This window comes from Balaenoptera acutorostrata, chromosome 5 (genome assembly GCF_949987535.1).
Source record: "Balaenoptera acutorostrata chromosome 5, mBalAcu1.1, whole genome shotgun sequence".
NCBI classification, from domain to species: domain Eukaryota; kingdom Metazoa; phylum Chordata; class Mammalia; order Artiodactyla; family Balaenopteridae; genus Balaenoptera; species Balaenoptera acutorostrata.
Window position 1 is genome coordinate 15583233 of NC_080068.1, and position 12948 is coordinate 15596180.

The window sequence follows — 12948 nt, forward strand, 5'->3', positions numbered from 1 at the left end:
ACATAGTGCAGAGGTATTCTATTGTGCTCTATGATAATCAACAAATTTTGCTTTTACTGTTGAATTTCAAACTATGTCTGGTATGTTGTTCTTTTGGATACACCTTGCAGTAGCTATTGGCTATAAGGTGAAAGATAACTGGTAGTTCTCTCTCTCCGTCCCCTCCTTTCCCTCTTTCCCTCTGTGCGTTTGTGTTTGTGTCTCATGTCTGTTTTTTCAAATACGTGATTTGGTTCATTTCAGTCGTTTTTAGCATCCACAAATATTTAGTCAAGTATTTAATCTTCTCATGAAATGCTTCACAGATTCGTCATATGAAATCATTGGTTTCTCTTTAGTGCTAAGTCATAGCAAATTAACATCGTTTTTTAGGTTGATTTTGTAGAGTGTTAAATGCTATTTAAATTTCACTTTGATATGAAGCCATTTATTTTTCTGCTAATCACTTAAAATAACAAGAACTAATCAACTGAAGTTTTTCTCCTTTTTATGAATACATAAGTCTACCCCTGACTCACGTGCATGTTTCTGCCTTTAGGTCAGTGGGAACTTTTCCCAGCTATGTTTTTTTTTTTTTTTTTTTTTACCCCCCCTTCATTCCTAATTTCTCTCAGGAACAAATGGCAGCATAGTTAAGTGTTAGAAACTTGTTGCTGAAGGTGCTAACTTAAACATCAGTGCCAGGATATGACTGAAACTTAATAGACTAATTAATTTGTCTACTGCACCTCTGACCTGGGAATTATGTACAGTGGGCTGTATTTTCAGAACTGAGAGTCTGGGATCCAAAGTAGAGAAAATGCAACTTTTGTGTGCTTTACACATCAACATGCAATTAATATTGGGTTCTTTTAGGAAACAGATTCTGAAAATGGAGCTTTATCCCATCACATGTTTTGGAAGTAAGATACTGCAAGATTCTGTGTGCCTTTTTGTTTCAGTTTTCTTTTATATTTTATAGTAGTACTGAACAAAGCCCTCATATTATTTGATCCAAATATCCTTCTGACCTCCAGAGGAGCCAAATTATATAGACTACCACAATTTCTGTATTATCTGTTCCAATGTAGTATGCTCATTAACAACCACAGTCACTCTTAGAAAAAAATAGGAACTTGAAGCTTGAATGACATTTAAAAAAAGTGTTTATGTTATGAATTCCTGACTGTGCTATTTATGCTTCTATCAGTAAGAAGATTAACTTTATTAATTTTATTTCCCCTTATATTCCTTTTCTCCCTTCTTCATTTTAGAGACAGTTTAAATATTCTTCAAGGGCAGTTAACATTTGACTGCCACTGAATTCACTATCAGCCCTGGATAGAAGCCAAAATGAAAAAATCTGTTTATGTTAGCCTGTCAGTGTCTGGTTATGCATCTCTCTGGGTCTTGTGGACTCATAGAAGTACCAAGTAAACCCTTTTCTGTTAGGATATTATTTACAGCAGAGTTTTAATATTTTGGTAGTTTGTGGATTTGGAAGCACTCATTAGGCCACCGAGTGTCTGTTGAGCACAGAGCAGGCACTCTTCTAGACACTGCTGATGACGTGGTGAACAAGACGGGTGCTTCCCAGCTCTGTGGAGGCTTACAGTCCGGTAGCAATAGTCATACACAAAGTAAACACAAAGAGTAATAATGTAACTCAAGACAAGGCTGCTTATTATGTACACAGTGAAGCAAGCTGAAAGGACAGAGGGTGGCTGGAAGATGTGTGAGATGCTGTTTTAGCCAAAGTATTCAGGGAATAGCTCTCAGGGAGGCAGTATTAGAGCTGAGAACTAAAGGATGAGGTGGTAGCCTTTGGGTAGATGCCGTTTTCATTCGGTTACTGCAGTCACTTTACCGGAAGGAAAATGCAAGATTTCATATACTTTTCAGTGAAGGCATAGTGCATAGATATAGTAGATACTCACAGGATATTAGGATGAACAGAATAAAGAGATACTGGCATATGATTTGAGAGGAAAATGCTTTACCTTTCTAAAGTTATGTTGCTTCCAGTGGTGGAGTGAAAGTTTTAGGTTTTGTGTGCATGTTGTTGAAATGTAACGTGAACCTCACATTAAATTTTTTTTTCCATTTATTTACTTATTTAATAGGTTTCAGCGTGGTCAAGAGAGCGAATGTACCTGACGCAGATGTACTGCGCATAATCATCAAGAACGTTGTTTACTTCAGTTATCAGCAGCCTGTTTACCTGGTTGGTATCTAAAGCAAGTCAGATTTGCCATGATAGTTCACCTCATGGTAATTAAATCATTGATTTGAAGGGAAGAACCATAAAATGAGTTTGTGTGTCAAGTTATATACAGGCAATTCACCATATGTCTAACCAGGTCACATAAAGGTTAGTTAAGGTGTTAAAGCAGTAATTTGAAATCTGGGGTAGGGGGTAAAGGGGAGGTGCTAGTGAAGGCAAGAAGTTGAGTTGTATAGAGGCCGAACAGAGTGACGTGGACTCTGTTTACTGCCTTGAAGTGAATTTTATTTGTACCCATTTCAAAAGAAAACCTGATGAACAGGTATGTTGGCAGTGTGTCTTCACTTTGACAGTTTGGGGTGGGTGGGGGAGATGGAATTCTGTTATCTCTGCACACTTAGTGTTTGAAAGACATTCCAAGATCAGTAGATGGATAAACTTGGTTTCCAGTTGAGGCTTTAAAATGTTGATCTTGACCTGTTTCTTCTTGTTTATACACTGAGAACTACAGTTTTAAAGATAGAAGAAATATTTATCCACAAACTAAGAATGGATTTGACTTTCGGTCAAGATTCATGTTAAATGTCCACGTTGCACAGTCTTTCCTTGGCTTGCCTCTCCTCTCACTCAGTTTGTTTTCATGCACACCTATACTTTCAGTGATCATGATTCCATTTCTTGCACCCCTTATCTCAAATCCTCATCATTTCTCAGTTATACTTTAACATAGCTTCCTAACATCTGTCTACTTTTCCCCTTTCCAAACTGTCTACCATTTCAGGAGCAGCAGGGATATCTGATCCTACCACGCTCTCATCCATGACCTTTAATGCTTCCAGGATTACATCCTGTAGCATACAGGGCCCTTCAGCTTCATCAGATGCTTACCTGCCATTCGGTCCTGGTCACTGCCCTTTCCCTCCCTACATTATAGCGTATCGATTTGTAATGGTTCCTCAGTTTATCTGCTGGCTCATTCATTCACGATTCTGTCCTTTGGCACAGTGCTGTTTCCTCTTTCTGGAATGTCATGCCTACCTCTTCTCTTGTTTGCCTGGCGAAGTTTTATTTATCCTTCATGATTCTATTTAAAGGAAATATTTTTTCGTCTGTGATACTTTCCTTGGCAGAGTTCGGTACTTCCCCTCTGTCTTCTCATAACGCCTTGACTACATCTCTGATCTGATTCTCAATGTAAATGTTTTCATGGCTCCCTCACAGTACTCAGTAAACCCTTTGGGGACAGACACCGCCTTCTGTTTTCCTCTTCATCCCCAGCCTTCAACACACTAGCTAGCAGGGATTCAGCTGTCATGCACTGAATGAATAAATTGATAACTGCTTTGTGTTTTAGCACCATGCTATTTATAGTGGAGGAAAAATTATAAGACTGATTTAGTTCCTGTTTTCAATCAGGTTGTGATTTTATTTGGTGGACAAGACTTAAACACATGAAATAATTGGGAACACAAGATAAAGCATAGTATACAAAGGAATTATGTGTATTTTAAAAGTTCAACATATACATACACATACACACATAATACACATGGTGGTTTGGAGGAAGGGCAAAGATCAAGTTTAAGTTATGAGATCAGCTTCTTGGACTAGATAAAAGTTTCATGGGATAGTGAGGGAGTTGAGGGTGATTCGTGGTCTGAGGCATGAGCAAAGTGTTGGTTATTGGATTGATGAGTCCTTCTCCTGTGCAAGTTTTGTCTAGCTTATTTTTAGTAAGTCTTAGATAGTTTATATAGGTTTACTGTAAAGGCAAATGTTGAATATTTTTATTTTGTAAAGGTCCAAAAATCAAATAGGGGAAATTAGAACAATGAATGAAAGTTGAGGTGGATACTAGGTATGTATTGGAAAGAGATTAATCCATATGAAACAGAATCTGGGCTGAATAAAGTTCTACAGGCAGATACCCAAGTAGGAAATGGAATGATTGACAGAATCATCTTATAATGGCAGTGAGGTAAGACCTCTCTTTGGCTTGGTTCTAAAGAATAGTTGTGAACAGTATTAACTGGGGTCAAAGATGTTATGTCTAGAACACTCTTTACCCTCATGGGGAAAATGAAAAGAAAACCAGAGATAAAGAACAAAAACAAGCCAAATTCATTAGTTTTCAGGGGAACAGTGAGAAAGGGTTTAAACTGAGTTGGGGCACGACTGTTTGATGGGAGAGAAACCATCTTCCTGGGGAGTCAAAAAAAGAGAATACCAGTGGGAAGGTGCAGAAGGTTCACAAATTGAGCAAATAATTATGTAGGGCTCTAAAGGCTGAAATCTATAACCACAATGTTTAACTATACATTTCTCACTTGTATATTAGTTCCCTGAGTACATTGAAGATAATGCTGCCTCAGTCTAGGATACGTGAGGCAGAAAGAAAGGGAACTCTAAGCCATGTTGTTTCCCTTGGGTCCTGAGGTCCCTAGCTGGTCATCTCCTCTGCACGTTCCATAGTCTTCCTATGTGCATTTTGTACATGATGTTTAGAGTTTTTAGTTGTCTTTGTCTAGTGGGAGCAACAGGAAGAAATACTTATATCCATCTCAGTCCAGAATCACTTATATTTTTTTAAAGTTCTTGTTTGGTCCTTGGAATTTAGGATTAGAGCGTGCTGAATTGATAGCTTTTCAAACATAGGGAGGTAGTAGTGGCTTCAAGATGCTGCGTATTTCTAGGCACCAGAAAAAGACAAACAAACTATGATAATAGCTACATTTACCATATGCCAAACCCTCTTTAAAAGCACATTATAATTTCCACAGTACCCTGTTTCTCCCTCAACCCTATGTGGAAGGGAAACTAGGGCAAAGAGAGGTTTTTAAGCTTTGCCCAAGATCCCAGACCATCTGATAACATAAACTCAACTTTTAGTCATGGTGTCCCCTTTACTGTTTGACGAATACATTTTTTTAGGACTCTGACATCCTAAATTGGGAATCACCAGCTTTCAGCAAAGGATTAAGGAAATTGGTGATGGAACCAGAAGCTTAAAGTGATAGATTGAGAATTCTGTACGTGAGCCAAAAAGAACTACAACTACAGATTTAAGTTTTTCCCACACTTCTCCTTCGTGGTAGAACAATTTTTACAATTTTTATAATTAGGGAGTGACCAACACTATGAGTTAAAACCAGGGAAATAACTAAACTCTTCAACATAGAAGTAATAGTTCCTGACAATATGGTGGTCTGTGATGTTATTAGGTTGTCATGAAAACTTAAACTACAATTTGAAAGTGGGCCTGAGGGCCCATTGTACTTGCACATCGGGAAATTTTCCTAGACTAATGTAGTATGAGTTTCTTGACTTTGTCAAGTTTGTTAAATTCATAAGCTTTGTCACTTAAAGTCAGGTCCAAAGCAAACTGATAACTAACATTTGATATCTAGCCATAGCTTTTCTTATTTTCTCTTAATTTCTTGCTGGAAACAATCGGTAGAGGTGGCATATTACTAACACAATTTGGTAACATGTAGCAAAAAATCTCATTTGTTATTTTCCAGTTTTTAGGGTTAGTGGTTATATTTTCAGATTTTCACGGTTTGATGTAACTGTTTTCAGATACTACCTAGGAAAATGTCTTGTTTTGGTGTGACACATTTGAAAGCCAAAGCCATTTTAGGGTACTTTTGCCACAACTGAGGTAATCCAGCCGTCCCGTAAGTACCTGGTGAATTTCAACAGAATTCTGGTTAGTCCGTGTGGTCAGTGCTTCAACTTGAATTGTTTGTTTTGAATCAGATACTATTACAAATTAATCTAATACTACCCTCCCCCCCCTTTTTTTTTGTCTAGAAACTTAAGCCAACAATACTAATGCATGGGCGGGTTATTATGATGATGATGTAAAAATCAAACATTTATGAAATAACAAAGCAAGAATTGTTCAAGACACAGTAAGACACTGAGTGTGGTTAATTTTTCCACCTGACTTCTTATAAATTCAGGCTTCTGCAACATTGCTTACGATATTTTCAACATGTCGTAGTTCCTGATGATAAACATTTCTGTAATTTTGCCAGAGCTTTAAGTTTTTAAAGATTTTTTTTTTGCCTTTATTACAAGTGTTGAACATGTGAAGAAATAGTGTTTACTGAGTTGTACAATACGTATAGGCTGAATTACTATGAGGCTGCTGGATTGCTAGTCAACTTAGATTATTACTCATTTCAGCGTTTCTTTACCATATCGTTAGCTGTGCACTAAGGCCACTGTAATTGCACCAGACTCGTTCCTCTCCTTTATGCTGAATTGAATGTGTAACCAAGTCCTGTTACTTCATCCTCTTTTGGTCTCCAGAGTTCACCCCTAAAGTGCATTCTCATTTTCCTAATCCTCTCCAAGGCTTTCATCCTTGAATGACTGGATTTTGGCACAGATTTTTAACTGATTTCTCTGCTTCTGTTTTTTTCCAACTCCCTGCAGAAAAGTTGATCTGAATTTTAAGGTACATGGTAGTAGGTACATTATAAGGATGCAGTAAATGCTTATTGATTGGTTTGAATGTTGGAACTTTAATGACTGAAGCCATATTTAATTTAATTTATTTTTTTGGTTTGGTGAAAAATCTTATGAAATTCAACTAGGTTCTTTCTTTACACGCCTTCTACATTTTAGTTGTGAAATGTGCACTCTGGCTCTCCTATAGGTGATGAAAGAAAAAAAAAGTGCTGGTTATTAACTTTGAGTGAGTAAACATTTAGTAGTTCAAAATAGTAAAGTTGAAAGTAATATTTTCTTTATAGAGGTTTTCCATTTTTATCTGTAAAATATATGTAGACATTTAAAAAGATTAAAAATTACGGTGAAAGTTAGCAGGTGGTGTGGGCCACATAAACAAGTAAAAGAAAGAAAAATTCGCATTTTATAGGACTTTCTCACATCCGTGAGATTGTTGAATTGAATTGATAACGATTCGTTTTGGGGAGCTTATTTTCAGTGCGTGGCTTTCTGTGCTCAAGAAGAAAAATAAAATGTTAATCTAATTCTAGTTTGTTGCTTTTTCATCAGAGTCTTTGAGTAAATTTAAAATTGTCTGAAAAGTGTGCAGTGAGAGCTGTGTGAACAGTCCTTTGCTTCTGTTGTTTTGTGTTTCACACATCACTCATCCATGCCCAACAGGTGTTCTGCCAGCTGTGCCCAAAACGTTTCACATGATTTAGAATCTGTTTCCATGCTTACCTTGCTCAGGGGCTATTTGCTGTAAAAGGAGTTCTCTGATTACATAGTTCTTTGGCACAGGTGAAGGGCTAGAAGACAGAAAAGCGAGTCGGATTTGAGTTCGACCTGCCTGTCGTTGTTGCTTCAGAAAGAGGAGGAAGCGGGAGATGAGCATTGGTTTTGTGTAGCCCTGGCGCTGGTCAATTGATTTTTCTTTTCACCTTCTGTACTTTGGCGTGTATATTATATTGTGGCAAGGAAGAACTTAAATGCAGTCAGAGTAACTTTATTTTCACAGCTGCGTGAAGATGCAGTGAAGGAGTTTGAATTCTCAGAAATTTTAGAGCTCTGTGGCCTATTAAAATAGAGGAAAAGAATCTCTACATTTCACCACTTTGATGAAGAAGTAAAAAATATGTAAGGTATTTTCTATCTGTGAAGTTAACTGATGAGGGATCATAACTGACTGGGAACATGTAGGAAATTTTGTGGATATATCGTACTCCTGTCAAGATAGTAAACAAATTTTAGAACTTCTGAATATTTACGTTTCATGCTGCTGAGATTAAACTATTCTTGGTTTACTTGTGATTAATCAACCAAAGAAACAAATCTCAATAGGCAGTAAATTAAACAGAGCCATTTTCATGCTCATAAGTAGGGTTTGCCTTCAGCCATAAATAATCATGGTTGAAACATTTCATTTTCAAACTGTAGTTATATGTAACAGATACTATGTTTAAATGTCATCTTATAGCTAATATCACATTTAACTGTTGCTGCCACTTTATGGCATACCATTATTGGACTGAATTCTAGCCTCAGAGTATAACACCAAATATAAGCAGGTGTTAAGAATTTTTACCTTAGAGTTGCAAGCATACGATAGAGTATGTCCATGCAGATAAAATGGTCATATGTGTAACACTGAGAATATATTTGCATTTTGTGAACAAAATAAAACTGATTAGGAGCTAGGGATTATCTAATACGTTCTCCGCATATTGTACTGTATTGTAGAACAGCTGTGATCTAAAGCTCTGCAGTATCCTCAATCAGCAAACCTTCCACTCTTAAATTTTTACTTTTCCCTATTACTAGAAAATTAAAACAGCTAGACCTCTTCATTCCAAAGAATATCTCAGTATAATGCAGTAGTCTCATATGGCGGTGAAAAGAGCTGGCCCCGGAGTCAGTTGTCCTGAATGTGAATTCTCACTCTTCCGTTCACTACTTGTCTTTACCTGTAAATGAGGTTAATAATAATAGCACCTAACACATAGGTTTGTTTGAATGTTAAATGAATTAATATGTGTTGAGTGCACAGGACAGTGCCCTGCCTAAGCAAGTCTGGCTGAGCTGTCATCATTCAGAGGCTTGGTCCTCCCATCCATACCTGATGACTGTAGGTGAGAAATACTATTGTGGGAAAGTGGAACTTCATATATTGTCATTTCTTATGGTTTTCATTTTTTTTTTTTTTTTTAAAGGATTTTCTTATTTATTTATTTATTTATTTATTTATTTATTTATTTTTGGCTGTGTTGGGTCTTCGGTTCGTGCGAGGGCTTTCTCCAGTTGCGGCAAGCGGGGGCCACTCTTCATCGCGGTGCGGGGACCGCTCTTCATCGCGGTGCGCGGGCCTTTCTCTATCGCGGCCCCTCCCGTCACGGGGCACAGGCTCCAGACGCGCAGGCTCAGCAATTGTGGCTCACGGGCCCAGCTGCTCCGTGGCATGTGGGATCTTCCCAGACCAGGGCTCGAACCCGTGTCCCCTGCATTAGCAGGCAGATTCTCAACCACCGCGCCACCAGGGAAGCCCCGGTTTTCATTTTTAAAGTGAAGGAAATTGAAATTGAGTGCTGTTAAATGAATTGTTTAAGATTAAACAAGTAATTAGTGGCAGATTTGGAACTGGAATTTAGGCCTTTTTCTCCATGTTCGGCATCTGCTCTGTTTTTCTCTCAAGAGCATTGAAATAATTTTAATAGTTGTCTTGTACTTTTTTTTTTTTTTAAAAGAAATTCACGTTCTGGGGCTTCCCTGGTGGCGCAGTGGTTGAGAATCTGCCTGCCGATGCAGGGGACACGGGTTCGAGCCCTGGTCTGGGAAGATCCCACATGCCGCGGAGCAACTAAGCCCGTGCGCCACAATTACTGAGCCTGCGCATCTGGAGCCTGTGCTCCGCAACAAAAGAGGCCGCGATAGTGAGAGGCCCGCGCACCGCGATGAAGAGTGACCCCCACTTGCCGCAACTAGAGAAAGCCCTCGCACAGAAACGAAGACCCAACACAGCCATAAATAAATAAATAAATAAATAAAATAAAAAATTTAAAAAAAAAAAAAAAGAAATTCACGTTCTTTTATTTATTTATTTATTTATATTTATGACTGTGTTGAGTCTTCGTTTCTGTGCGAGGGCTTTCTCTAGTTGCGGCAAGTGGGGACCACTCTTCATCGCGGTGCGTGGGCCTGTCACCATCGCGGCCTCTCTTGTTGCGGAGCACAGGCTCCAGACGCGCAGGCTCAGTAATTGTGGCTCACGGGCCCAGTTGCTCCGTGGCATGTGGGATCTTCCCAGACCAGGGCTCGAACCCGTGTCCCCTGCATTGGCAGGCAGATTCTTAACCACTGCGCCACCAGGGAAGCCCCAATTGTCTTGTACTTTTGATGCTCAAAATTTCTCTTTTCTTTAATTTGTAATTTCATGAAAATAGTTAAAATGTTGCAAATGTATACAGTAGAAACTATTTAATATTCATATATCTCTAAAATCCCTTTAAGAATTCTCACTTGGAAAATGGTTTGTATGTCTTGTTATTCAAGAATACTAAAATAAGGAAACCAGACTTCTCTTCTACGTCTTCTCTTCTGTCTGCCAGGGTCTGAAGCTACTTAACATTCTGTGTCGTAACAAGTGATAGCAGTTTTTAAATTCATAGGTTAGCTCTTAAAATTAATAATGTATTCTTGCTTTGCATTTCTCTGGAGGCCAGGATTCAATTTATCACACTTCCTGTGTAGATAGGTATCATAGCTAAAGAGAAATTGTTTTGTTTGTTTAGATGACCTTGTATACTTTCCTTCAAGAGCCTGATGATTTATATTGGAATTTTTGCAAAGCTTTGTGTTCACAGTAGGGTATCAGACAGTTAGATGGTGATGGGCGTGCTTTTTGGGTTGTTCCAGTGGTCAGTGAAGCTTCCTGAAGGCAGGACTATGAATAGGTCCTAATTACCTGCCCTCAGTGATTTTTTTTTTTGTATTGAACTTTTTGCCTTATTGTGACGCTACCACAGTGTTTATAGTGCAACCTGTATACCTGCATTGGCTACCTGCATTGGAGAGATTGAATGGCTTGGCTGTCTGGGACATGTAATAGATTTCAGCCTTTTTCCGTGACATCATTATTATAACAGACTTCTTTGAGAATATGAACAGCAGCTGTGCACTTTTGTGAGTTTTACATTATGAACCATAACAACCTTTTCAGCTCTGTACAAGTGATAGGGCAGCTTGGTGCTTAACAAATGAAGCCAGGCTCTGAGCTGTGAAACTGTTAACAGATCTGGTAATGACATGGGCCCCATGTATGGAACATTTCATAATACAACTGGGGAAAACAGGGGTGACCGTCACTTAGCACATTGGCTAAAAGGTTTTTCTTTGCCTCTTGTTCAGTATAACTTCACAGAATCAATGAGAAATTGACTTGCAGTTTGTGTCAGTAGATGTAGCATATCTTCAGTTGAATTTTATTTTGAAAATATCAGGTTTTCCAGCATTTGAGTGTTCCATTTCCAGCCTTTAAATAGAAAAAAAGCAAGTATTATTTTCCTGGAAGGTAAAAAAAAAAACAACCAAAAAAACAAAAAAAAAAACCTTACCTTACCTTACTCTTACCTTAAAGGTAAGAATCTAACGTGATGATGTGAAAAAAATATCTTGATTAAAACATCTATGGATTATGTTTGTGTAGGAAAATAGATATATCTATTTCTAATCTGTGTAATAGTAAAGCAGAAATAAATCATTTTAGCAGGGAAATTTATATAACGGTTACAGGCCTATCTTTAAAATTCTTTACATATTGTATCTTATCAGACTTTTTCTTTATGAATAATAATTTATTACTGTGATTTGCAGTGACAAACTATATGCCTTCCATGTGTCTGTTTTTTGTAGTAAAGAAAGGTAATAACTTGGAAATAATGTCTTTTCCTGGGATATCTAAAATTCTGCAGAGTGTTTTAAACAAGAAAGATCAAAATTCCTGAGATAGAAAATCTTTAGTAGAATATCCTTTATAATTCCCTATTTCATTATAAATTTATACTATGAGAATAACAATGATCTCACAAATAATCATGTACAATCCTTGCTAAAAGAAGTGAGTACTTACTAGGCATATACCCAGAGGAAACCATAATTCAAAAAGACACATACACCCCAATGTTCATTGCAGCTCTATTTACAATAGCCAGGTCATGGAAGCAACCTAAATGCCCATCGACAGATGAATGGATAAAGAAGATGTGGTACATATATACAATGGAATATTACTCAGCCATAAAAAGGAACGAAATTGGGTCATTTGTAGAGACGTGGATGGATCTAAAAGAGAAAAATATCGTATATTAACGCATATATGTGGAACCTAGAAAAATGGTACAGACAAACTGGTTTGCAGGGCAGAAAGAGATACAGATGTAGAGAACAAACGTATGGACACCAAGGGGGGAAAGTGGTGGGGTGGTGGTGGTGGTGGGATGAATTGGGAGATTGGGATTGACATGTATACACTAATATGTATAAAATGGATAACTAATAAGAACCTGCCATATAAAAAATAAATAAAATAAAATTCAAAAATTCAAAAAAAAAGAAAAGCCACTGATAGAGACCAATGAATATATCTGTAAGTAAGAATTACCTGTTTTAATATAACAAAAATTGTATCTATTACCTGCTCATAGTTTAAACGTTGAATTTCTGAAATTTCTTTTGGCTTTGTATCAAGCATGTAATCTCCTGTAAAAAGAAATTGTAACGTTGCCTTTTAAAAATATTACTTTTTTTCTAATTACAAAGGTAATACATTTTAATTATAAATTGTAGCAATAGGTAACATAAAACATTGATTGCTGCCCCATTCAGAGAAAATCCATGTTAACTGTTAGCTAAGGTCTCACATAGTTTTTTTCAGTGTACTTCCTATGTTTTGAACTTTCTTTTTCTTCCTCTTTATATTTGAGCATCTTTCCACGTCACTACAATAAAGCTCTAGAAGGTTAAAAAAAAAAAAAAAGAAAAGAAAAAGCTACCACTTCAAAAGATAAGTGAAGAGCATGAAAACGCAATTTCAAAAAGGATACACATGTATATAATAAACACTGGGAAAAAAAGAAAAGGAAAAAAAAGAAGTGAGTACTGCCATGCCATATTGGCCAGTATATTTGAGTTATCTCTTATGAATCTTTCAGCAACAAACTCTAATTTTTTAGATTGTTGTCGTCACTACTTTTTTTGAATGGGAATTGATTACTTCTTGTTTAGCATTGAAAGAA

At 37.3% G+C, this 12948-nt stretch overlaps 1 protein-coding gene across 2 annotated transcripts in view; it reads left to right on the top strand.

Annotated features, from left to right (window-relative positions):
* Nucleotides 1-12948, top strand: part of BMPR1B (bone morphogenetic protein receptor type 1B) — a 439992-nt gene that overhangs the window by 197918 nt on the left and 229126 nt on the right. For both annotated transcript variants that reach the window (XM_057547292.1, XM_057547293.1), the window contains exon 2: nucleotides 2103-2203. The gene's annotated coding sequence lies outside the window, so the exon portion shown is untranslated. The remainder of the gene's footprint in view (nucleotides 1-2102; nucleotides 2204-12948) is intronic.